This window comes from Perognathus longimembris, unplaced genomic scaffold (assembly GCF_023159225.1).
Source record: "Perognathus longimembris pacificus isolate PPM17 unplaced genomic scaffold, ASM2315922v1 HiC_scaffold_4565, whole genome shotgun sequence".
Classification (NCBI taxonomy): domain Eukaryota; kingdom Metazoa; phylum Chordata; class Mammalia; order Rodentia; family Heteromyidae; genus Perognathus; species Perognathus longimembris.
Genome location: NW_025959896.1, coordinates 53,236 through 78,006, shown reverse-complemented (window position 1 = coordinate 78,006; position 24,771 = coordinate 53,236). Strand labels below are relative to the sequence as shown.

Sequence of the window (24,771 nt, the reverse complement as noted above, 5' to 3'; positions counted from 1 at the left end):
CTGTGGAGCTGTAGCTCAAATAGGACAGTCCTAGCCCTGAGCACAAAAATCTTAGACAATACCCAGGCCCTGAGGTGAAGACCCAGGATATTCCAAAAGTAAAAGAAAAAATAAAAGTGGTGCCTACTTAGTGCAAGGGCATCGCACATAACCTCATTTTGAAAAATCCTGACAATGGGTTGCTGTAAAACACACACACACACATACACCACACCGCCCCCCCCCACATACACACACACACACACACACACACACACACACACACACACACGACAACCAGGAACTGGTGGCTGACACCTGTACTCTTACCTAATGAAGAGGCTGAGATCTAAAGACTTGGTTTAAAGCCTGCCTAGACAGAAAAGTTGGTCAACCTATTATCTCCAAATAATCCCATAAAAAGTGGAAGTGCAGTTGTGACACAAAGTGGTAGAGTGCTAACTTTCAATGAAACAGCTCAGGGACAGAACACAGTCCTGAAGATCAACCACAAAACCAATAAAAAGGAAGAAATAAAAGAAAATAACACTTGTATAACTTTTGATCCTGGGTTTTTTGTTTGGTTCTATCTTTCTTTCTTTCTTTCTTTCTTTCTTTTTTTTTTTTTTTGCCAGTCCTCGGCCTTGGATTCCAGGTGTAAGCACTGTTCCTGGGTTCTTCTTCCTCTAGGCTAGCACTCTACCACTTGAGCCACAGTGCCCCTTCTACCTTTGTCTTTGTATGTGGTGTGGAGGAATTAATACCAGGGTTTCATGTATGGGAGGCAATCACTGTAATACTAGGCCATAACCACCAACCTTCCTTCCACTTTTGAAGATAAAGGAATGCTACAATGTATTTTTGCGTATGTGTGTGTGTGTATGTGTGTTTGTCCTTAAGTATTTATATGCCTTGCACTCTCAGTAGATTTGCTTTCTTGTGGATATTCTTTACCAAAATCCATGTGACAATCTTGCTGGTTAATTAGAGGTGTAGTTTTACAGACTTTTCTCCACCGGCTGGCTGTCACCTCTGATCCTTCAGTTCTCAATCCACTGAGAAGGGAAGCTTACAGGCATGAGCCACTGGCACCCAGCTTGTGTGCCCATCAGAGCTGAGTGGGAATGCAAGCCATTCAGTAACATAGGACACTGCGTCCCACAGCTCAGCAGCTCCAGGTCACCCTGCACATTTGACTCACTGGCAGCAGGATGCTGAAAACTGTGGGTGGATATTGCACATAGGACCTGGTTACCACAAATGCCCCGTGTGTATCTACACTCCAGGCACATACAAACTGGCCATATACTCTTGTGGACTCCAGTGCAAACACCTTCCTACTTTTTCAATGCCCAGGTCTTAATGTCACCAAACCAGACCTCATCACCTGTCTGGAGCAATGAAAAGAGCCCTGAAGACAAAGGAGAAAGCAACCATCAGGAAAAACTATAGGTAAGTAGAAATGAACTGAACAGTATCTCAAGAACACATGTCCAAAGGGAAATTTGACAGGAAGCAGAAATTGGGATTGCAATATTTTCCTAACCAAGAAATGTCTGTTGTGGGGCCAGGCCTGGGAAGTGATCTCAGGGCCAGTGTCCAGTCCTTGAGCCTCTTTTGCTCAAGGCTAGTTCTCTAGCTCCTGAGCCATAGCTCCCCTTCTCCTTTTTCAGTGGCTTAATGGACACAAAGAACCTTGCAGACTTTCATCCTCGGGCTAACTTTCAACCCCAATCCTCAGATCTCAGCTTCGTGACTGGCTTGAATGATAGGCGTGAGCTATAAGTTTCTTTTTCTTGCTTTCTCAGATGAGCAGCGTGTAGAGACACAGTACCCAGGGAAGGCATGTAGGAGAAACTTCAGGAAATTCTCTGCCCTCACTCTGTACCTGAGAATTCACTTTGAATAGCAACTCTATGAAAGTAAGGAGTGTGCAAAAACAATTTGCCAGAACTCTGTGTTCCGGAAGCATTAGCAAATCTACACTAGGGAGAAACTTTTCAAGGGTCTGCACTGTGGTGAGTGTTTTCAGTATCTGTCCAGTAATAGGAGACATTTCTGAGGTCACATGAGAGAGAATCCCTACTGGTGCCAGGTGTGTGGCAAAACCTTTGGATGAAATTCAGTTCTTCAGACACACAAGAGAATCCATGCTGCAGAGAAACCCTACCAGGGTAAAGATTGTGACAAGTTATTTAGACATGTCTCCACGCTGATGGCACATGAGAGAACACACACAGGAGAGAGGCCATACCCATGTCTTGTATGTGGCAAAGTCTTTCGACAATGTTCACATCTTAAAATCCACCAACTGCTCCACACAGGAGAAAAACCCCACAGATGCAATGCATGTGACAAATCCTTCACAGTGCATGGGGATCTGATTAGACACCAGTGAATCCACACTGGAGAGAGACCTTACCAGTGTCCCCCTGTAACAAAGCCTTTAAACTTATCTCAACATCTAAGCAACACCAGAGAACCCACAGTGGAGAGAGACCGTATGAGTGCAAACTGTGTGGCAAGATTTTGTGGTCTATCAAGAACCTGAAAGAACATGGCAGGACACATGGGAGAGAAACCCTACACATGTGAACAGTGCCACAAGTCCTTCACATCCAGTTCCACCCTTAGGATACACCAGAGAACCCACACCGGGAGAAAGATCATGAGTATAAACACTGTGGTATGACCTTCTGCTATATCTCCAACCTGAAAGAACATGGGAGGACACACACTGGAGAGAAACCCTACACATGTGAACAGTGCCACAAATCTTTTCAAAAACAGCTCCACCCTCAGTGTTGACCAGAGAGGCCACACTGGGAACAGACCCTAAAAATGCCATTCATGTGCCAAAATCATCTATATGGAGGTCACACTTGAGAAGACTTGAGAAAATCCACAATCCATTGGAACCCTCACGTTCAGAAAATGAGGGATGGTCTTTCCACACTACTCAAGCTGGAAGAAACACAGAGAAAGCCACAGTGAATGAAACCTACAAACATTGAGAATTCAGAAAAGCCTCCTGCCACACCCCTGGCATTAGAGTCCAGCACACACACTATGAAGGAGAAAAGACAGACAGGAAGGAGATGGAGCACATCACCTGACCACTGCTCCAGTTGGATAAAACACAAGAATCTATACAGAAGGTCAAGTGTGGACAGCAATATGAATTGACAGACATGAGATTCTGAGTTACAATGCCAAGAAACCAAGAGAAGAGGGGAACTCAGATTTGGGGGGCATTTCTTCAGTGGTGGAATGTTAGCGTAGAAAATTTGAGCCTTTAGATTAAACGTAACCCAACAAAAACAATGGACTTGGCCAGGCCCTGGACTTGGTGGCTCCCGTTTGCAATCTGAGCTGCCCAGGAAGCTCTGATCTGAGGATGGTGGTGTAAAGACAGGTGGGCAGGAAGGCCCATGAGACTCTTATGTCCAATTAATCATGAATAAAAGAAACCAGAAGGATGATAATGGCTCAAGTGGTGGTACAACATCCTTGAGCAAAAGAAGTTCGAGTATAGTCCACAGATCCAGAGATGAAGAAGTGAAGGAAATGGTCAATGTTTAACTAATGAAAATAACTAGCCTGAACATGGACAAATTGATGCCTATCTCAAGTAGGAATAGTTAGAATATTCAAAAATATTTGTTGTGGGATAATAAATATTTTCAGTCACCAGTAAAGAGTGAAAACAATTCTATTACTCGCACTTAATGCATCTACAATCTGCCAATGCTCTGGTAAATCTCGGGGCACTGAGTTTTAAGGTCAAGGGATGAAAGGCTTAATTAACTAGTTTCATCAGGTGTAATTTGTGAATATATAATCTGTGTTTTAATGAGGTATCACACAACAGATACACAGATACTTGTAATTAATTTTATTACTTAATTCCCTTTACTAGGGAGTGGCTTTTAAAATTGGATGTGTGAATGTCAATAAATGCACTGTGAACCTAGCAGGGAACTCTAGTTTTTCTCTATTCTCACATTGCTAGGGAACACATACGCTGACAGGGTCTACCCCGATATGACCTTTCCCCAAAATTCTGGGGTCCCCTATAATGAAGCCTTTAAATCTCTTGGTCCAGGACTGAAAGATGTGTGACTAAGAAGATCCACACGCATTCTCAAAGGGCATCTTGTCTTCCCCTACACTGGCTGTAGCAGGGGTTCCTGTGCACTGACATGCCTCAGTGTTCATTGGCCCACTGATATTGCATGTTCACACGGGACCATGGGACCAGCTAACTGGAGCGGATGGTCAGGCTGAGACAGAAGGAACAGCACAGAGTCCCTGAGTTCAAGCCCCAAGACCAGTACACACAAAAAATTGTTAAATCTTTCTGGGCAGCCAAGCTCTCAGCATTTGTGGGCCAGAGAAAGAACTCTTCAGAGGGGACCAGAGGCTCCTGGGGACCATGGAGTCCCATAAGCCACTGTTGCGCTGCATGCTGGGAAAACATGAGGGATGCTCCTGGTTCCAGGAATCTCTGCTCATTGGACTGTATTTCAAAGAGGCCTCTGGAGTGAACCCCATCAGTCCACGAGCATTGCATGCTGGGAGAGGATGAGTTCCAGAAGGCAGCGGCCTTGCCTGGTGGTATGGGCTCGGGGCTGGGGGTTGGTGAGGGTGGTGGAGTGGTCAGGTCTGGGCTGGTGGCCTGGGGTACATGGGGCAGGGCGGGTGGAGTGTTGGGGGGCTGGACACTAGGGTTCCTGATTCTTCCAGCAGGATCAGCACGGGAGGCACTGAGGGGGGCACAGGGACCCTACCTAGGAAGTCCAGGCAACACTGTGAAGGGCAGAGACAGAGTCATGAGAGGAGAACTGGGAGGACAGCAGGGGAGGTCATTTAAGGGAGGAAGTATAAGCAGGGGAGGGCAGCCACACCTTCCAGAGCTAGAGTTGAACAAACAGGGTGAAGGTGGGAATCCCTAGATGGGTGGGGCTTCACCATCAGCCAGCACAGGTAGCCCTGACTCACACTCCAGGGGCTGTTATAAAATTATCTTATAACACGTGAGAACGGAACTTCACAGTGTCCAAGAAACTGACTTTCTCAATGAAAAGCCACCGCTGCCTTCTGCTTTATTTCTTTGCCACTGCTGGGACATGAACTCAGGACCTGGGCAGTACCCCTGTGCCTCTTTTGCTAATGGATAGCACGCTACCACTTTTAGCATAGATGGACATGAAGAATAATACTGGTTTTGCATCATTGTACTTAGACCATGTGCTGCATATTTGAATCTTTTGGAGTTTTTCTTAGACATATTTACTTGTACCCAAACATTAGCAGTTTGGGTTTAAAACCTGGGTTTTTGTTTTTTATTTTGGCTTGGAGTCTGGTGATTGGAGTAAGGATTGCCTCCAGGCTGTTCACTGTGATTCCACCCACAGTATGCCAGGATCAGTTTAACACAAGACTTAAAGTAAGTTAAAAAAGTAGTCAAAAGCAAGTAATTTTGAAACCAGGATGCCAGTTTTTTTTGTTTTTTATTTTTTGTTTTTTGTTTGTTTGTTTTTTACATATTTTACCGAGAGACAGTTGTACACAGCTTTGGGGCGCCCTTAGAATTTTTTTTTAATTGTCCATGTAAGTTTTCTGAAATTCCAGGGGCAAAATGACATTACTTTGCCCATATTTTGGAACCACGTGATCAGTTAGGAAACAAAAACTTTTCCAGCAAACAAAAATTTTCACAGATTATATGGCAAGGAAACAGAGAAGACACATTTTGAGAAACCAGTTAGCTCCAATGCGGAGCTGAAGTGGGATGCCATGAGCAGAACAGGTCCAGGAGATGGGAGACAGGACATGAACAGAACAGACACCTGGCATGGCATAATGGCGAGGGAGCTGGCCAGAGCCTTAGCAGGCTCACAGCAACATACCTTCACCTTGGAGCATTAGAGATGCAAGGTGGCAGTTTCAGAATTTGGCTGGGGGGGACAGGGTTATGGGGCACTTAGACTCTCCACATCCCTGCCCTGCCTCAAGGAATTTGGCACGCCCATTACCTGGAGTGTGTGGGGGGGAGGGGGGAACTCCACCTCCAACAGTTTCTGGAACCTTGATGGAAGCATATTGGCACTTTCTAAATTCAATTCTATTGTCTACCACATGGTGAATGCAAGAGAAAACTGAGGATTTAGCCAATAACAAGCAGAATTTCACTGACTCTCCAAGCTTAACAAACATCAATAACAAGAACAGAAAACCTTGCATTGTGTCTTTCAATGCAGATGTTAAACAAACATTTATACCTTTGGGAGCTTGTACCAGCCCCTCCTATATCACAGGCAGGCAGATAGGCAGGCAGAGTTGAGAGAGAGAGAGAGAGAGAGAGAGAGAGAGAGAGAGAGAGAGAGAGAGGTCTATCTGCCTGAGCACTCATAGAAGTTATGTAAGTCCTATAAAATATCAGAGGTCCCATGTCACATAAGGGGCCACATGGAGTTCCAAATTTGGGGTCAAATTTTATTGCATGAAGCTTAAGACTGGGCTCAAACTTGAGCAGCTTTCCTGAACCATTTTAGACTGTCCCCCACTTGATGACTGACTAGCAGAGGTGAACTAGAGATAACCGCATCCCAGTAGGGCTCTGTTCAGTTGACATCAAAATGGAGTCGACTGTGAGGGAAGAAACAGTGATGGAGTCATCACCCATAAATGCTGATTCCCTTGACCTACCTAGCCCTGTGACAAATGATCCCTGGAAGTGGGGCTCGGAACTTCTTGCCAAGGTTTCTTCTTTTCTTTTCTTTTGTGGCTCTGAATCCACAACCCTGTGACCCTAGGGAAAATCGGATTCGAGCCCCTGGTTAAATGATCACTCACCATGGTTAGAAGTTCACAGCTGTCCTTGTTGTGGTGGATGAAAGTAGAGCACTCGGCCAGGAGAAGTTATCTCAGTGGTCCTCTGTGTGGTGGACTTAGGATAGCAGAATAGGTCCCAGGCACAGCTTGGATCCCCCGGAAATGGAAGAGTAAATACCCGGGGAACCTATCCTGGGTTTCGGCACCAATGAAAGGATATGTACCGGACATTCCAGGGAACCATGCAGAGATAATCACAGACAGGAGAAGAAGGTTAATTAGTGGGGTCATAGCTCCACGGGAGAGGAAGCTACATGACATCTGCATCTGCATCCAGGTGGCAGCTTCTCTCTGGGGCTAAAGGGAAAGTAGGTAAGTCTTAATAGTGAGTAGGAGTGGCTCATTAGGTATGGGTGGATCTGGGGGCTAATGGGAGAAGCTGAGGACCTGAGGCAGGGGAAATGCTAACATTAACATTGTTAATAGTTGGCTGTGGCTGAGAGGGACTGATTTCAACTCCCTATGGGAGTTTTATTCAAGCTCAATCATTTAGGCAAGGCCATGGGTACGTTTAAATAATGACTCAAAGTATCCTAGCGCCACTGACTTATGGCTACCTAAATTATTTAGATTGTATTGATATTTTGTCTAGGCCTTCCAGATCCACATATCTGGCCTCCTCAGTAACTAGGATGAAAAGTGTGAGCCACTGACACCAGCTGCTATTTTATTTATAACGTCTTTCTCCTCAAAGTACACATGGTTTCAAGAATACTTTGCTTGGCTCCATAAGGAACTATCTAACACAGAACGTTAAAAGAAAAGAATCAAGATGGAATTAGTTAACACATGTTAGAAGACTTTAGGCAGTTTATCTTCCAAAGTGACACAACCAGCATTTACTGAAGTGTATTCCATAGTGGAATATGAGACTGTTAAAAAAGGATTATGTCAAAATCTAACATTTCAACTTTTCAAATAATTTAATGGGCAATAACAAAGAGGCAACAAACGTACACACACACACACACACACACACACACACACACACACACACACAGAGATATAATCGAGCCCATAAGGGTATGGTTGTGATGGTTTCATTCCTGCATGTTGATGGTTAAAACAACCAAGCACATGAATACTTCAGAGACTTCTTACTTGAATTTGAAATATCATCATAGAAAATTTAAAATCCGCACCCCAAAAAAATAATCACAAGAAACACTCTGAATTGGCAGTCTTCTACTGTATAAACTCATATTACTAGTTTAGTAAAATCACTGCACACTAGAGGATCACTGCTTTATTCCTGGCTCCTAAGAAAGCTGAGATTTGGTGTCTACAGTTCAGTGTGACCCGGGACTGAGAGCATTCTCTGAAAGAATTATCTGCCATTGACTAACAAGTAAACTAGAAGTCTAGCTGTGGCTGTTGAGCAAAGAAGATGAGCAGGAGCAGAAGACCTTGAGAATGGCCCAATACTGACACATACAAACAGCCATTCTTTCAACAAGCTTACTGAAATTAAAGGAAAAAGTGTCACTGTCCAAAGAAATGTACTCATTATCTGATTTCTGAAACAGACATCTCTCAGGACAACACCTTCATAATAACACTAAACATATATTCCGAAGCAATAATATAAAGACACTTGTTCTTTGTATTCCTTCTCTCCATATCAGGAAACTATCACCATCTTCAGTGTCTCATGTACAGCAAGTTAAAATTCTTCCATTTCTGGCACTGAAATCCAGGTCTCCTGGTTGTGCAGAGAGGGGCAGAGCTCTCCTCCCTTCCTCCTGGTGTGTGTGGCCAGGGAGAGGGGATGGCCATGCCCAACAAATCCAGCTGTTAGCAGGCAAAGCAGGCCTAATAGCATTTTGATTCCAGACTTTCCAACTTCCACACATTCTGACTCTGCACTCCCAGCAGTCTTTATGACTGACAGCAGGAAAGAATTACAACCAGAACACGTAGAGACTAGTGGCCAGTGGGCCACCCTGAAACACCCCTGGCTAGCTCAACCCTGCCGGCAGAAAATGTCCTCTCCCTTCTGATTCCTCATCCCTGCCCCAGGCTTCCCATGCTGCCCTCCTGGCTGCTGGGACACCATGGTTTCTCCAGGCTCCTCATGTGCTTGGGTCGCTTACTGATTTTCTCCGGTGGAAATAGATGACACTAATCTACCCATCCGCTGCCTGGCAGAGCATCAGTGTCCTGGTTCTGACTGCCTGAGTTCGAGAGCCAGGCCTCTAGATGTGGGTGTGCGGCTTCCTGATCTCACCTCAGTCTCCATTTCAGTCTCTTCAGTCTTCACTTCCAAGCTCCTCATTGCCAATACCTATGGGGACAGAGCAGGATGGGGGGCCCTGTGCCCCCCAGCAGCCCCCAGGCTCACATGCCTGTGGGTGTGGAAGGGCAGGTGAGGAGGTTTTGCCAATGTCTTAAAGGCAGACCCTACAGAGCAAGGAGTGGTTAGTGAGCTCATCTCTGACCAGAGCAGAAACATGAGGAAGGAGAACGAAGAGGAAGAAGTGATGGCTGCTTCCCTGGAAACTCCAGGCCAGGTCAAGGTCAGATCCTGCTTTCTCTTGGAATGTCCCAAGGTTAAACCAGGATGGGGGTGGAGGCCTGGATCAGGTGGTAGAGCTCAGGCCTAGAACTGAAAGCATCAGATAGGAGTTCCAGTCCTGCTCTAAGACAAAAAAAAAAAAAAAAAAAAAAAAAAAACGCATAATAGAAGGACTGTAAAACGCTGACTTCTCTTCTTCTGTCTCTTTGCCTTATGAGCAATTTCCATGGACTTTCTCTTCTCCTTTTCTTCTGTCCTCATCAAGCCTAATCTCTGCTGAGAAGAAAGTCCTCCCCATGCTGTCCTCCTCCTCTCCCTTCTATCTGGACAGTCCTTCCAGGAATTGCTCACTCACATGACTGCAAAGTGCTTCAGAAAGCAGTGAGATCCCCACATGGAAAAGGCAATTTTTTTTTTGCCAGTGTGGGGCTTGAACTCAGGGCCTGAGAACTGTCCCTGGCTTCCTTTTACTGCAGGCTAGCACTCTGCCACTTGAGCTTCAGCACCACTTCTGGCCTTTTCTATATATGTGGTGCTGAGTGAAGTGCCAGACTTTGAAGTCAGGCCCCATTTTACCACGTGAACCCCATTTTAGAATCGAACCCTGAGCCAATCAGATTTGTACCTGTGTCCTAATCTTGCTTGCTTGAACACCTGATTGTTGTAACCTTATTCTTTGCCTTTATAAGCCCTGTGTAATCACAGCTCGGGGCTTCCTCCTAACCTCCGCTGTGTCGGTGGGTAGGACGAGGCCCGAGTTGGCAGCTCGTTAAATAAAGCCTTGCCTTGCTTTTGCATTTCGGAGTGTCTGAATCTCGGTGGTCTTCTTGGGGGTGGTCTTGCGACTTGGCACAACACTGAGGAATCGAACCCAGGGCTTCATGTATACGAGGCAAGCACTCTTGCCACTAGGCCATATTCCCAGCCCGGAAAAGGCATTTTAAGGTGCTGTTTGGACTGGAACTAGGTCCTCCAACATCAGTGGAGAAGGAATGGTGTGGTGGGAGTTTCATCATGCATGAAAATTCAACTAATGCCTTGCAGAACAGGGGATCATGGCTCACAACTGTATGCCTTGCTCCTCTGGAAGCTGAGATCTGAGGATCATGGTTCAAAGCCAGAACAGCCAAGAAAAGCTGTGAGATGTTTTGTGTTTGTTAATTGTGAACTTGAATTCAGAGTCTGGGTGCTGTCTCTGAGCTATTTTTCTCAAGGTGAGTCCTTAGCTACTTTGAGCCACTGCACCAATGCTGCTTTTGAGTGGTTAATTGAAGATTAGAGTCTCACCAGGACTTTTGTTGCCAGGGTGGCTTGGAACTCTGATCCTCAGATCTCAGCCTCAAGAGTAGCAAGGATTACGAGCACTAGCATCGGGCACTGGCAAGTTACGCTTTTGTCTCTAATTCACAACCAACCACAAGAAGTGAAGCTGTGGCTCAAGTGGTCCTGCACTAGACTTCAGCAAAAACCCTCAATGACAGTTCCCAAGCCATTAGTTCAGAGCACAAAAGTGACATTCACAAAAGTAAACAATCAAACAGACACAGCCTTAGAAAGAAAATGGCCAACCTTGCTTGAAAATTGAGACATACAGGTATTTGGAGATTATAGAAAGCAGGTGTGGCTTGAATCCTGCTTTACATCGATTATTAATCAGTGGATTCAGGTGAAAGTTGTTCCAATTTCTTTGATCTCTACTGCCAGGGCAATGACAATGTTGCCAGTTAATAACTCTATTCACTGGGATGCTGACTCTTGCTGAAAGGACATCATTATAGATATCTATGGTTATTTTGCTCTTTGTCACTAATAAGTAGTAGGCAGAGAGCTTACGGAGTGATGTGCATTATCCATTAATACAGAAGCCCAGCTTCCCCCCTCATCCTCTATTGTGGTGGAGGAGGGCTTTCACTTGTGCTTGCCAGAGATGGATTGCCCTGACAGGTGCAGATCTGAAAGGGGCTCTCAGTTCCGCAGGTTTTCATTACATTCTATACTTGGTCATGTCTGTACTTTTTCTGAAAATAAAACAAAACCATAGAGATAATACCTCTCTACATACCTCTCCTAATACATAGGAGAGAGCATATAATTCATTCATTTTATCATTGTTCCTGACTCTACAATGTCATTTAATATACTTTAAGTTTTATTAAGTGTCTCTACAAAGAGGTTACAATTCTCTGCACTGTCTCATGGATTTCCCTGCCCAGGCTGGTTTCAACCAGGACCTTAAACCTTCTGAGTAGCTAAGATAACATTGTTGAGCTTGGTAAATTTTCATTCTTCGTTCAACAATATTTTGTTCTGTCTTACTGAATTGGAATGTTTTGTGTGGTTCCTTTAAACTCTAGTTTTAATCCATTCTGATCTGATAGACTACAGAGAGTATTTCAATAGCATATATGTACTGAGGTTTACTTTATGTCCAAAAATATGATCTGTTTGGGGCAAGTTTTAGGAGCTGCTGAGAAAAATGGTATTGTGTGGTTGGTAGATAAAATACTCTGCAGAAAACACTTTGCAGGAACACCCAGGATTGTGGAAGATGCTATAGAGTCCATAAATCCTTTTCAACAAAAGCTACCAAGAAATTGACCAAACTTTACTTTTTGCTAAGGGATAAGATGTGTGCTTTTGGACCCGGAACACTGACATAACTGGAGACTTATTTTTTAGCGATGGTAGGGCTTGACCTCGGGGCCTGAGCACTGTCCCTGGCTTCTTTTGGCACAAGGCTAGAATTCTACCGCTTGAGCCACAGCACCACTTCTGGTTTTACTTATGTGATGCTGAGGAATCAAACTGAAGGGTTCATGCATGCAAGGGGAGCACTCTACATCTAAGCCAAATTCTCAGCCCTTAGAGACCTTTTAAAATGCACCATGTATATCCATACTAAAGATCATAAAAAGAATCAAAATCTGAAGTGGGACAATATTTAGTTCATTGTACATTGTACAGTGTGAGGCATTATATATGTTTATATACCCATATACATTTATAAATATATCTACATATAATACAGATGTATATATACAAACTCATATTAACTAGATTAGAAGATTCTGTGTCAGAACAATACACAGTTCACCCTGTATGAAAAGAACACAGTAATCAAAAAACACATCCTTATGTTGATGTCTTCATTTTATATATCATATGTAAAACTTCAAGTTATTTCTGAATATTATTATATTATTACCATATTGTGTACAATTTTTTTTAGTCTCATGAAACCTTTAATTAACAAATGTATTGCTAGACCTTATTTTGTTTGCACACCAGTCTGTTCGGTTGGAGATAAATATGTTTACATGTGATGTGGTCAGTAGCCTAATATAATTTATCATTAAGTGGTGGGAACATTTGACTAACATGACTTCAGAAGTGTCAGCAGAGGCCTTCGCCTCTTGTTTGTGTGGACACTCAGTGGGCAAATGTTAAAAAACAGTGCATTTTTGTGTGACTTAAATCATCCACAAATACAACAAACTATTAACTAGTTTTTTAAACTGAAATAACATGTGAAAGCAGGTACAGAATCTACCTGGAAATTTTTTTATTCTTATGAAAACTGATTATAGGGTCAGTGGATATAAACATGAAGTGTTTCACATGCAGGTATTTAGAAAGAATTTAAAAATAAACAATAAAAAGTTAAAATAGAAAAAATTTGCAAAAATTCTCCAAAATAAAGTAGAAGGTTGCTTCCAAAGATTTACACAATTATTTTTCACATTACTGATTTTGAGCAAACATATACAACCTACCCTACACCCCGACCCCAGCCTTCTGTATTCTCATTACTAGGTTACCAGGTTTAAACTGACCTCATGCTTGCTTGGCTTGGATTACTTAACTGATGCATTACTGCTTGAGCAATACCTCGAGCTTTTATTGCTGGTTATTTTGTAGATAGAGGCTTCCAGACTTTTCTACCTAAACTGGCTTTGAATCATGATTTTCCAGACATCAGCTTCCTAAGTATCCAGGGTTGCAAGTGGAAGCCACTCGTATCAGCTGGCAATTTCATTTTGAAGATAGACAATGGCCTCGGTGTTCTGAAGACTTTATCTTAATTGAATTGAAAGTGCTTTGAGATGAAAAATCTTGCTATTTAGAAGATTGATCAATGTCATCATAGACAAAGGAAGGCCTGAGGCCAAATATTTCTGGTCCACTAATATATTGTTTTATTGGGACTGGGAATGTGGCTTAGTGGTAGAATGCTTGCCTAGCATGCATGGAGCCCTGCATTCAATTCCTCAATACCACATAAATGGAAAAAGCTGGAAGTGATGCTGTGACTCAAGTGGTAGAGCACTAGCCTTGAGCACAGAGAGGTTCAGGGACAGAGCCCAGGCCCTGAGTTAAAGCCTCAGGAGTGGCAAAAAATTTGTGTACAATTATTTTGGGAATGACATACCATATTTTCATGTGTCTAGGTTATACTTCTGAAAATTCCACTGTTTGAAAGTGTGTTTTGAAAATCACTCACTTTTCATATATGAAGTAGAACAGTTACCTTAGTTCTCTCAATTTCTTCACCAGGAATCAGAAATGGCCCACAGGCAAATGCTCACATTGTTCTTTTTTCTTTTCCATCATGGGGACAGTTGACATTTGAGGACGTGTCTGTGGAGTTCATGCAGGATGAGTGGCGGTTCCTGACCCCGGCTCAGCAGGCTCTGTACGGGGAGGTCATGCTGGACAACTACAGGAACCTGCTGTCTGTGGGTGAGGAGCTTCTGTCCCACTTCTAGTTCATTCTCAGAATTTCCTTGCATAATGTTTTGTAAAAGAGCCATCTTTGCTGGGTACTGGTGGCTCATGCCTGTATAACCAGCTACTCAGGAAGCTGAGATTTGAGGATCATGCTTCAAAGCCAGAAGCAAAGTCTATCAGACTCATATCTCTAATTAACCAATAAAGCCATCTGTGCAGCTGTGGCTCAAGTGGTACGGTGCTAGCCTTGAGCACAGAAGCACAGGGACAGTACCCAAGGCCTGAGTTTATGCCCCTAGACCTTCCCAAAGGAAACGACAAAAGAAAGCAGTCCTAGCTTTGTGCAAGTGCATCTCAGATAACTTCATTTTCAGAATTTCTGGGAAAGGGTTGCTATTCAAAAACACACCCACATATTTTCAACCAAGCATCATTAGTTCATACCTGTATTCTACCTAATGAGGCTGAGATCCAAAGACTCTGGTTTAAAGCCTGCCTAGGCAGGAAGGTTTGCCTATCTGCTTTCTCCAAATAACCCCTTGGGGTCCTCGGCCCATAGCGCTTCTCCTGGCCAGCGGGAGTAGCGGGGAGCATACCCCTTGGAGCAAGCCAGGATGAGTCAGAGCCGCGAACCGCCCGCCTCCGGAAAAAACACGCAGGCCATTCGGGGGAAAGTCTTGCAATCATCCAATTTTAATAAGAATGAACCACATGTATATAGGCCAATGGCGGCAGGAAGAGGAGGGATGTAGCATACCTAGCTAGGCAATGTGATTGGCTGCCCGGGCTGTCCGCCAGGTTCCAGACCTGAAGGCAGGCGGGACTAACGGGACTGGGAAGGAAGGAAGGCTAGCTAGAACCGCCTCTTAAAGCTGCAATGCATCTGGGGCGAGCATGCCCCACAAACCCCAGGAAGAGTGGAAGTGTAGTTGTGACTCAGAGTGGTAGAAGGCTAGCCTTCACTTAAGGAGCTCAAGGACAGCAAACTGTCCTGGAGATCAACCACTAAGCCAATGAAAAGGAAGAAAATAAAACATTTTTATAACTTCTCATCCTACATATCCCACTTTTTTTTCATTTGTTATTTTTTTTCCAGTCCTGTGTCACTTCTAGATTTTCTATATAAGTGGTGCTAAGAAATTGACCTCAGGGCTTCATGTATGTGAGATAATCACTACCAATAGGCCATATCCCAGCCAGACCTTCGAGTGTTGAAGGTAAATGAATGTTTCATTTTATTTTGCAGTGTTTGTGTGCGAATATATATGTAAAATATACACATATATTGTATATATATGTGTGTGTATTGTATACATGTGTGTAATATATATGTGTGTATATATGTATATATGCTGCATGACTGTGTGCCTGAAGCAAGTTTTGAAATAAGGGCATTCTCACACAATTTGCTTCCTTGTGGATGTTCTTTAACACAAACCCATTTTAGTATTTTGCTGGCTAATTAGAGGTGTAGTCTTACAGAATTTTCTCCCCCAGCTGGCTTTCACCTCTGATCCTTCAGTTCTCAATCCGCTGAAGCTTACAGGCATGAGCCACTGGCACCCAGCTTGCGTGCCCATCATAGCTGAGTGGGAATGCAAGCCATTCAGTGACACAGGACACTGCATCCCACAGCTCAGCAGCTCCTAGTCAACCTGCATATTTGACTCACTAGCAGCAGGATGATGAAAATGGGTGAAAATTGCACATAGCCCTTTGTGCTAAAAAATACCCCATCTGCAACTTAACACCAGGCCCATAGTAGGTGGCGATTTTCTCTCATGTTCTCTAGCACACATGTCTTCTAACTTTTTCAATACCCAGGGCTTAATGTCTCTAAACCAGACTTCATCACCTGTCTGGAGCAAGGAAAAGAGCCCTGGAGAGGGAGAAAAAAGGAACCATCAGGAAAAACTATAGGTAAGTGGAAATGAATTAAACAACACCCCCAACACACAGGTGGAATGGATAAGGAAGACAGGACACAGAGAATGGAGTTGAAACTTTCTACTAAACTGGAAATGTCAGCTGTGAGTTTTCTATTTGGCCAGGCTTGGGAATTGAACTCAGGCCCTGAGTGGTGTCCTTGAGCCTTTTTGGTGCAATTCTAGTGTCCTAACTCCAGAGCCAGAGCTCCCTTTCTGGTGTTTATTTGGGTTATTGGACACAAAGAATCTCATAGACTTTCATTCTCAGCAGATTATCAACCCCAATCCTCACAGCTCAGCCTCCTGAGTGCTAGCATGATAGGCATGAGTTATCAGTGTTTTTTTCTTGCTTTCTCAGATGAGCAGTCTGCAGACACACAGTCCCCACGTAATGCATGTGGGAGAACCTTCAGGAAATTATCTGCCCTCGCTCTGCACCAGACAATCCACTGTGAAAAGCAACCCTATGAATGTAAAGAATGCCAGAAAATTTTTCGCTACTCCTCGATGTTGCAGAGGCATCAACAAATCCACACAGGGGAGAAACCAGTCAAGTGTCAGCAGTGTGGCCAGTGCTTTAACCAGCTGTCCAATTGTAGAAAACACATCAGAATTCACACAGGAGAGAGACCCTACCAATGCCAGGCATGTGGCAAAGCCTTTGCATGGAATTCAGTTTTTGAGACACACAAAAGAATTCATGCTGGAGACAAACCCTACCAGTGCAAAGATTGTGACAAGTCATTTAGACATGTTTCCAGGCTGAAGGGATACGAGAGAACAAACACTGGGGAGAGGCCATACCCACGTCTTATATGTGGGAAAGCTTTTCGAAGTTGTTCACATCTAAAAAGACACCAACTGATCCACACACAAGAAAAAAATCACAGATACAATGCATGTGAGAAATCCTTCACGCAGCGTGGGAATCTGATGAGACACCAGCGAATCCACACTGGAGAGAGACCTTACCAGTGTCTCCACTGTGACATATCGTTTAGACAAATCTCGGCATCTCTGGAACACCAGAGAATCCACACCATGGAGAAGCCTCATGAGTGCAAATACTGTGGCAAGAGCTTCTGGTACTTCTCCAAGTTCAAAACACATGAGAGGACACACATGGGAGAGAAACCCTACACCTGTGAGCAGTACCACAAATCCTTCAAATACAGCTTCAGCCTCAGAGCTCACCAGAGAAGCTACACCGGGGAAAGACCCTACAAATGTCATTCATGTGGCAAATCATTTATACACAGCTCAAACCTGAGGACTCATGAAAAAATCCACGTGCCAACACAACCCTAAAAGTTCAAGGAATAAGGAATGGCCTTTCCACACTCCTTAAGCCAGAAGAAACACAGAGGAAGCCTCACTTGAAGAAAACAGAGATAACAAAAAAGTCAGAGTTCAGAAAAGGTTCCAACTAAGCCGAGGCATTAAATAAGCACAGAAACTAGGAAGCAGAGAAGACAGAAAGGAAGGGGATGGATGACATCAGTAAACCACTGCTCCAGTTCGCTAAAACACAAGAATCTGAACACATTGCTCAAGTATGGATGGCACTATGGATTAGCAAACATGAGATTCTGGGTTTGAAGTCCAGGAAATGAAGGAAAGAAGGGGAGGCTCAGATTTGGAGGGGGCATGTCTACAGTGGTGGAATGTTTGCCTAGCAAGTTTGAGCCTTACGTTCAAAAGTAACCCTACACAAAGAATGGACTTGGCCAGGCCCTGGTGGCTCACACTTGGACTCCCAACTGCTCAGGAAGCTGAGATCTGAAGAGCACGGTGTGAAGACAGACAGGGCAGGAAGGTCCATGAGACTCTTATCTCCAATTAATCATGAATAAAAGTGACCAGAAATACAGCAATGGCTCAAGGGGTAGAACTCCATCTTAAAGCAAAAGAAGTTCAAGTATAGTGCCCAGGCTCGGATATGAAGAAGGAAAGGAAATGGTCAATGTTTAAGGAGAAAAACTAGCCTGCCCATGGAAGAATGGATGCATATTTCAAGTAGGAATTTTCAGAATGTCCAATAATATTTGTTTGGGATGATAAAGACATAATTTCAAGCATCAGTAAACAGTGAAAAAATACTCTTTGAAAGAGTGTAAGTATATTACAAACCTGTCATTCCTAATGTAAATCTGGGGTCACTGAGTTCTAACGTCAGGGGTAAGCAGGTTTTTTAGTAAATTTAATCACAGTTAATTGATAAGACTTTTGGGAATTTATAATTGTGTTTTAATCTGTGTATACCAGGTGTACAGATGTATAATTCATAGTGATTCCTTTTATTACTTAATACCTTTACTAGGTAATGGATGTTATAATTTGAATTCTGAATGTCAATAAATGAATGGGTAACCTAGCACTCAACTCAAACTTTTTGTCTTCTTGACAATACTAGGGAACCAAGAGTCAGCCAGGATCTTACCCTTGTTATGAAAGCCCCCCCTCAAAACTGAGTGCCCCCATAGCGAAGGCCTCCAGTCTCCGGGTTCTTGGCTGAAAGAAGTGTGACTAAGGTAGGCAGAAATTCTCCCCAGCAGCGTGAGAATCTCCATGGACAAACAAACCCAACACCACTGCAGAGGCGCAGTGCAGGTGCTCCTGGCTGCAGGCCTGGGCTCTCGGGTCAGGGGATTCCCAGCAGGGCTGCTCTGGCTCTGGAGACTCCATCTACAGCAGGAAAGCCGCCGTGCTGACCCGGCTCCAGGGAGCAGGGAGACGGGCAGAAGCAGCCCCTCTGATCACGTGCAAGTCACAGGCACACTGACCACAGACATCTTGTTGAATTCAGGAGGATTTGAGGCCAGTAGCCAACATGGGCTCAGTTCAGCAGCAATGCTGACAAGGAAGCACCCACCTCAGAGGAGATGATCCACACTCTCATCCTCAAAGGGCATCGTGTCTTCATTGCAGTGGCTGTAGCAGGGGTTCTTGTGCACCACGCTGGTTGGATGAAGTCGATGCCTCTTGATGAATGGTGGGCAAAGTCAGGGCCTCTATTTCATGTACATAGGGGTTCAAGGACCACTAATATTCCATGGAACCACTGATATGCCTAAGAATTCATATGTGCACTAATATTTCACGTGCATATGTAGTCATGGGAATAATAATACTCTGTGTATCCATGTAATCATATGACCATGTACCTCAAGGGGACTCTTGAGGTGGGTACAGGAGGAGCACCATCTAGTCAGGGAGTTCAAGCCCCAGGACAAGCACGAACCAAATACTGTTAAATCTTTGTGGCTCACAAAGCTCCTAGCATTTGAATCCAAGAACTCTTTTTTTTTTTTTTTTTTTTTTTTTTTGCCAGTCCTGGCCCTTGGACTCAGGGCCTGAGCACTGTCCCTGGCTTCTTTTTGCTCAAGGCTAGCACTCTGCCACTTGAGCCACAGTGACACCTCTGGCTGCTTTCTATATATGTGGTGCGGGGCTTCATGTATAGGAAGTAAGCACTCTTGCCACTAGTCCATATTCCCAGCCCTCCAAGAACTCTTAAAGGAGACAACAGGCTCCTGGCAACCACTGAGCCCCCACTTAGCCACTGTGGAGTTGCATGGTGGAAAAGAATGAAGGAGCAGTTCCCTGCATTCCATACACTGCAGTGCATTCCTCAGAGGCTCTGGGTCTGAGGCTATTAGAACTGTGAAATGTTGCATGCGAGGAAAGTCTAAAGGAAAGCTTCTGGTTGGATGAATTTCTCACTGGACTCTATTTCCCAGAGGTCTATGGGCCAACACCAATAGTCTGTGGACTATTGCAAGCTGGGAGAGGATGAGTTTTGAGGGCCGCCTTCATGATTGATGCTGTGGGGAACGTCATTGGGTGCATAGGGTGGGGAAGTGTGGAGAGGATGGGGTGTCGGCATAGGGTGGATGGGACAGGGTGGCGTGGATTGGTTGGAGCATCCCTGATGGCCATCTTCTCTCCATCTTAGCAGACATGTCACCCAATTTTGGCAATGCCCAATCCTGATTGTCTATAAACCAGTCCTAATTACCTGTCGTTAGCAAGGATGAAAGCTTAGAAAGGGAGAGGAATGGAAATGACAGGGAAATGTAAGTTAAAATGAACAAAAGAGCATTCCCGGAAAACAGTGAAAATATTGATGGTGTTTGGTTTCTTATTTTACCAGTCCATCAACTTAAAGTAGGGGCCTGGCTGCTGTCCCTGAGCCTCTTGTACTGAAGGATAGAGCTTTACCGAACAGCTCCATTTCTAGATTTGAGGTACGTTACTGGAGGCTAAGAGTCTCACAGACTTTCATGCCCAGGCTGGCTTGGACCCATGATTCTCAGCACTCAGACTCCTGAAATCTAGGATTACAGGTGTGAGCCATAAGGCTTCCCTTTTCTTGATGTCTCATTTGGGGAGCCTGCAGAGATGGTCCCCATGGAATGCATGTGATAGAATCTTCAGGAATTGCTCCAGCCTCACTGTGCACGAGGGAATCCACTGAGAAAAGCAATCAGTCCTGGGAGCATCCTCACTCATGCAGACACCGTCAGGCATCTCTTCAGCCTCAAACAACAGGAGAGAATGAACACGAGTGAGAATGTCTTCAAATGTGAGCAGTGCCACAAATCCTTTAAATACATGTCCAGCCCTAGAAGACATGAGAGAAGCCACCCTGGGGACAGGCTTTACAAATGCCACACGTGTGACAAATCATTTAAGTCATCCTCTTCAAGGTCTGCAGGGAGAGCCACTAGCACCAAGGAAGCAAGGGGGGCAAACAAACTGGAGGGAATGGGAGCAGGTCAGGGGGGCAGTGACAAAGGAGAGAGCTTGGGCAAAAGCCCAGTGGAGAGCAGAGACTGGGCAGGGCCAGAAGAAAGGATGTTTAAAAAACCAGTCATTGGGGGCTGGGGATATAGCCTAGTGGCAAGAGTGCCTGCCTTGGATACACGAGGCCCTAGGTTCGATTCCCCAGCACCACATATACAGAAAAAAAAAAAACGGCCAGAAGCGGCACTGTGGCTCACGTGGCAGAGTGCTAGCCTTGAGCGGGAAGAAGCCAGGGACAGTGCTCAGGCCCTGAGTCCAAGGACCAGGACTGGCCAAAAAAAACAAATTCTTATCTTGATAACATAATTTTGGATCATATATACAATTTCATCTTGTACAATGGTTTTGAAAATGTGGTTCCATATTTTCACGTGTTCAGTTATACCCCTGGGAAACCACGAACTATGAAAGTGTGTATTTAAAATCACAAGTTTTGCTCAACTATAGCAGAACTATAACCTTACTTTTCTCAGTTTCCTGTACTATGTACAGAAACTTGTTCAAGTAGAAAAGCTCATATTATTATCATTTGTCTTTTCCTTCCTGGGGACAGTTGAATTTAAGGACGTGGCTGTGGAGTTCACGCAGGACGAGAGGCAGTGCCTGACCCTGCTCAGCGGGCTCTGTATAGGGAGGTCATGCTGGTGAAACCTGCTGTCCGTGGGTGAGGAGCTTCTGTCCTATTTCTAGTTCATTCTCAGAATTCCTTTGCAGAATATATCATATCAGGCCCATCTTTGCTGAGTCCTGGAGGCTCATGCCTGTAATCCCAGCTATTCAGGAGGCTGAGATCTGAGGATCGTGCTTCAAAGCCAGTCCAGGAATGAAAGTCTATTAGATGCTCCTCTGTAATTAACCACCAGAAGCCATCTGTGGAGTTATAGCTCAAATGGGACAGTGCTGGCCTTGAGCACAAAAAACTGATCACAAAAAACAGAGAGAGTAACCAGGCCCAGAGGTGAAGACCCAGGATATTCCAAAAGTAAAAGATTAAAAAAAAAACAAAAACAGTGATGCCTGCTTAGTGCAAGTGCATCTCAGATAACCCCATTTTGAAAAATCCTGAGAACGGGTTGCTTTAAAACACACACACACACACACACACACACACACACCACACCACACACACATACACAACACACACATGTACACACACACACACATGCACACACTAGTCAACCGGAAGTGGTGGCTGACATCTGTACTCCTAGCTAATGAAGAGGCTGAGATCTAAAGACTTGGTTTAAAGCCTGCCTAGACAGAAAAGGTGGTCTACCTATTATCTCCAAATAACCCCATAAAAGGTGGAAGTGCAGTTTTGACTCAAAGAGGTAGAGTGCTTCCATTGAAACAGCTCAGGGAGAGAACCCAGTCCTAGAAATCAACCACAAAACCAATAAAAAGGAAGAAATAAAAGAAAATAACACTTGTATAACTTCTGATCCTGTATATTCTACTCTGGGTTTTTTGTTTGTTTGTGTGTTTCTTTTTTTTTTTTTTTTTTTGCCAGTCCTCAGGCTTGGACTCCTGACATGAGCATTGTTCCTGGCTTCTTCTTGCTCTGGGCTATCACTTTACCAGTTAAGCCACAGTGCCCCTTCTGGCTTTTTCTATGTATGTGGTGTTGAGGAATTAACACCAGGGTGTCATGTATGGGATGCAATCACTGTAATACTGAGCCATAACCAATGACCTACATTCCACTTTGGAAGGTAAATAAATGCTACAATTTATTTTGGCGTGTGTGTGTGTGTGTGTGTGTGTGTGTTCTCTGTGTGTGTTTGTCCTTACATATGTAGGGGCCTTGCACTCTCAGTAGATTTGCTTTCTTGTGGATATTCTCAATCCACTCAGAAGGGAAGCTTACAGGCATGAGCCACTGGCACCCAGCTTGCATGCCTATCTTAGCTGAGTGGGAATGCCAACCATTCAGTGACACAGGACACTGTGTCCCACAGCTCAGCAGCTCCAGGTCACCCTGCACATTTGACTCACTGGCAGCAGGATACTGAAAACTGCAGGTGGAAATTGCACATGGGATCTGCTTGCCACAAATGCCCCTTCTGTGTGGCTGGGAATATGGCCTAGTGGCAAGAGTACTTGCCTCATATACATGAAGCACTGTGTTTGATTCCTCAAAATCACATATATAGGAAATGGCCAGAAGTGGCGCTGAGGCTCAAGTGGCAGCATGCTAGCCTTGAGCAAAAAGAAGCCAGGGACAGAATTCAGGCCCTGAGTCCAAGGCCCAGGACTGGGAAAACAAACAAAACAAAACAAAAAACAAATGCCCCTTCTGTAGCTATACTCCAGGGGCATACGAAGGGCCATATTCTCTTGTGTACTCCAGTGCAAACACCTTCCTACTTTTTCAATGCCCAGGTCTTAATGTCTCTAAACCAGACTTCATCACCTGTCTGGAGCAAGGAAAAGAGCCCTGGAGAAAAAGGAGAAAGCAACCATCAGAAAAAACTATAGGTAAGTGGAAAGGAACTGAACAGCATCCCCAGACCACACATCCAAAGGAAAGTTAGACAGGAGGCAGAAATTGGAATTGCAATATTTTCCTAAACTGGTAATGTCTGTTGTTGGTTTTTCCATTGGCCAGGCCTGGGAAGTGATCTCAGGGCCAGTGTCCAGTCCTTGAGCTTCTATGCTCAAGGCTAGTTCTCTAGCTCCCGAGAAGAAGTGAAGGAAATGGTCAATGTTTAACTAAAGAGAAAAACTAGCCTGACCATGGACAAATTGATGCCTATTTCAAGTAGGAATAGTTAGAATATTCAAAAATATTTGTTGTAGGATAATAAATATTTTCAGTCACCAGTAAAGAGTGAAAACAATTCTATTTCTAGGACTAAATGTGTCTCAAATGTGCAGTTGCTCAGGTAAATCTCGGGGCACTGAGTTTTAAAGTCAAGGGATAAAAAAGCTTAATTAACAAGTTTCATCAGGTGTCATTTGTGAATATATAATCTGTGTTTTAATGAGGTATCACTTAACAGATGTACAGATACTTAATTTGTTGTGATTCATTTTATTCCTTAATTCCCTTTACTAGGGAGTGGCTTTTAAAGTTGGATGTCTGAATGTCCATAAATGCAACCTGAACCTCGCAGGGATCTCTAGTTTTTCTCTATTCTCACATTGCTAGGGAACAAATGGGCAGCCAGGGTCTTCCCTGATATAATCTCTTCCCCATAATGAAGCCTTAAATCCCATGGTCTACGGCTGAAAAATTTGTGACTGAGAAGATCCACACTCATCCTCAAAGGGCATCTTGTCTTCCCCTACACTGGCTGTAGTAGGGGTTCCTGTGCACTGACGTGCCTCAGTGTTCATTGGCCCACTGATATTGCATGTTCACATGGGACCATGGGACCAGCTAACTGGAGTGGATGGTCAGGCTGAGACAGAAGGAGCAGCACAGAGTCCCTGAGTTCAAGCCCCAAGACCAGCACACACACAAATTTGTTAAATCTTTCTGGGCAGCCAAATTCCCAGCATTTGAGGGCCAGAGAAAGAACTCTTCAGAGGGGACCAGAGGCTCATGGGGACCACAGAGTCCCAAAAGCCACTGTTGCACTGCATTCTGGGAAAGTCTAAGGGAAGCTCCTGGTTCCAGGAATCTCTGCTCATTGGAGTCTATTTCCCAGAGGCCTCTGGAGTGAACCCCAACAGTCCACAAGCATTGAATGCTGGGAGAGGATGAGTACCAGAAGTCAGATTCCAAGCCTGGTGGTGTGGGCTGTGGGCTGGTGGTGGGTGAGGGTGGTGGTGTGGGCAGGTCTTGGCTGGCGGCCTGGCATGTATGGGGCAGGGCGGGTAGCTGGTTGGGGGCCACATTTTGAGAAACCAGATCAGCTCCAATGGGGAGCTAAAGTTGGATGCCATGACCAGAGCAGGTCCAGGTAATGGGAG

General features: G+C 44.5%; 1 long non-coding RNA gene across 1 annotated transcript; it reads left to right on the top strand.

Moving 5' to 3' along the window:
• Nucleotides 1-954: 954 nt before the first annotated feature.
• LOC125344865 lies at nucleotides 955-15,761 on the top strand. Its single transcript, XR_007209660.1, has 3 exons — nucleotides 955-1,078; nucleotides 9,382-9,386; nucleotides 15,722-15,761. It is a non-coding gene; the product is annotated as an uncharacterized LOC125344865 (long non-coding RNA).
• Nucleotides 15,762-24,771: the final 9,010 nt, after the last annotated feature.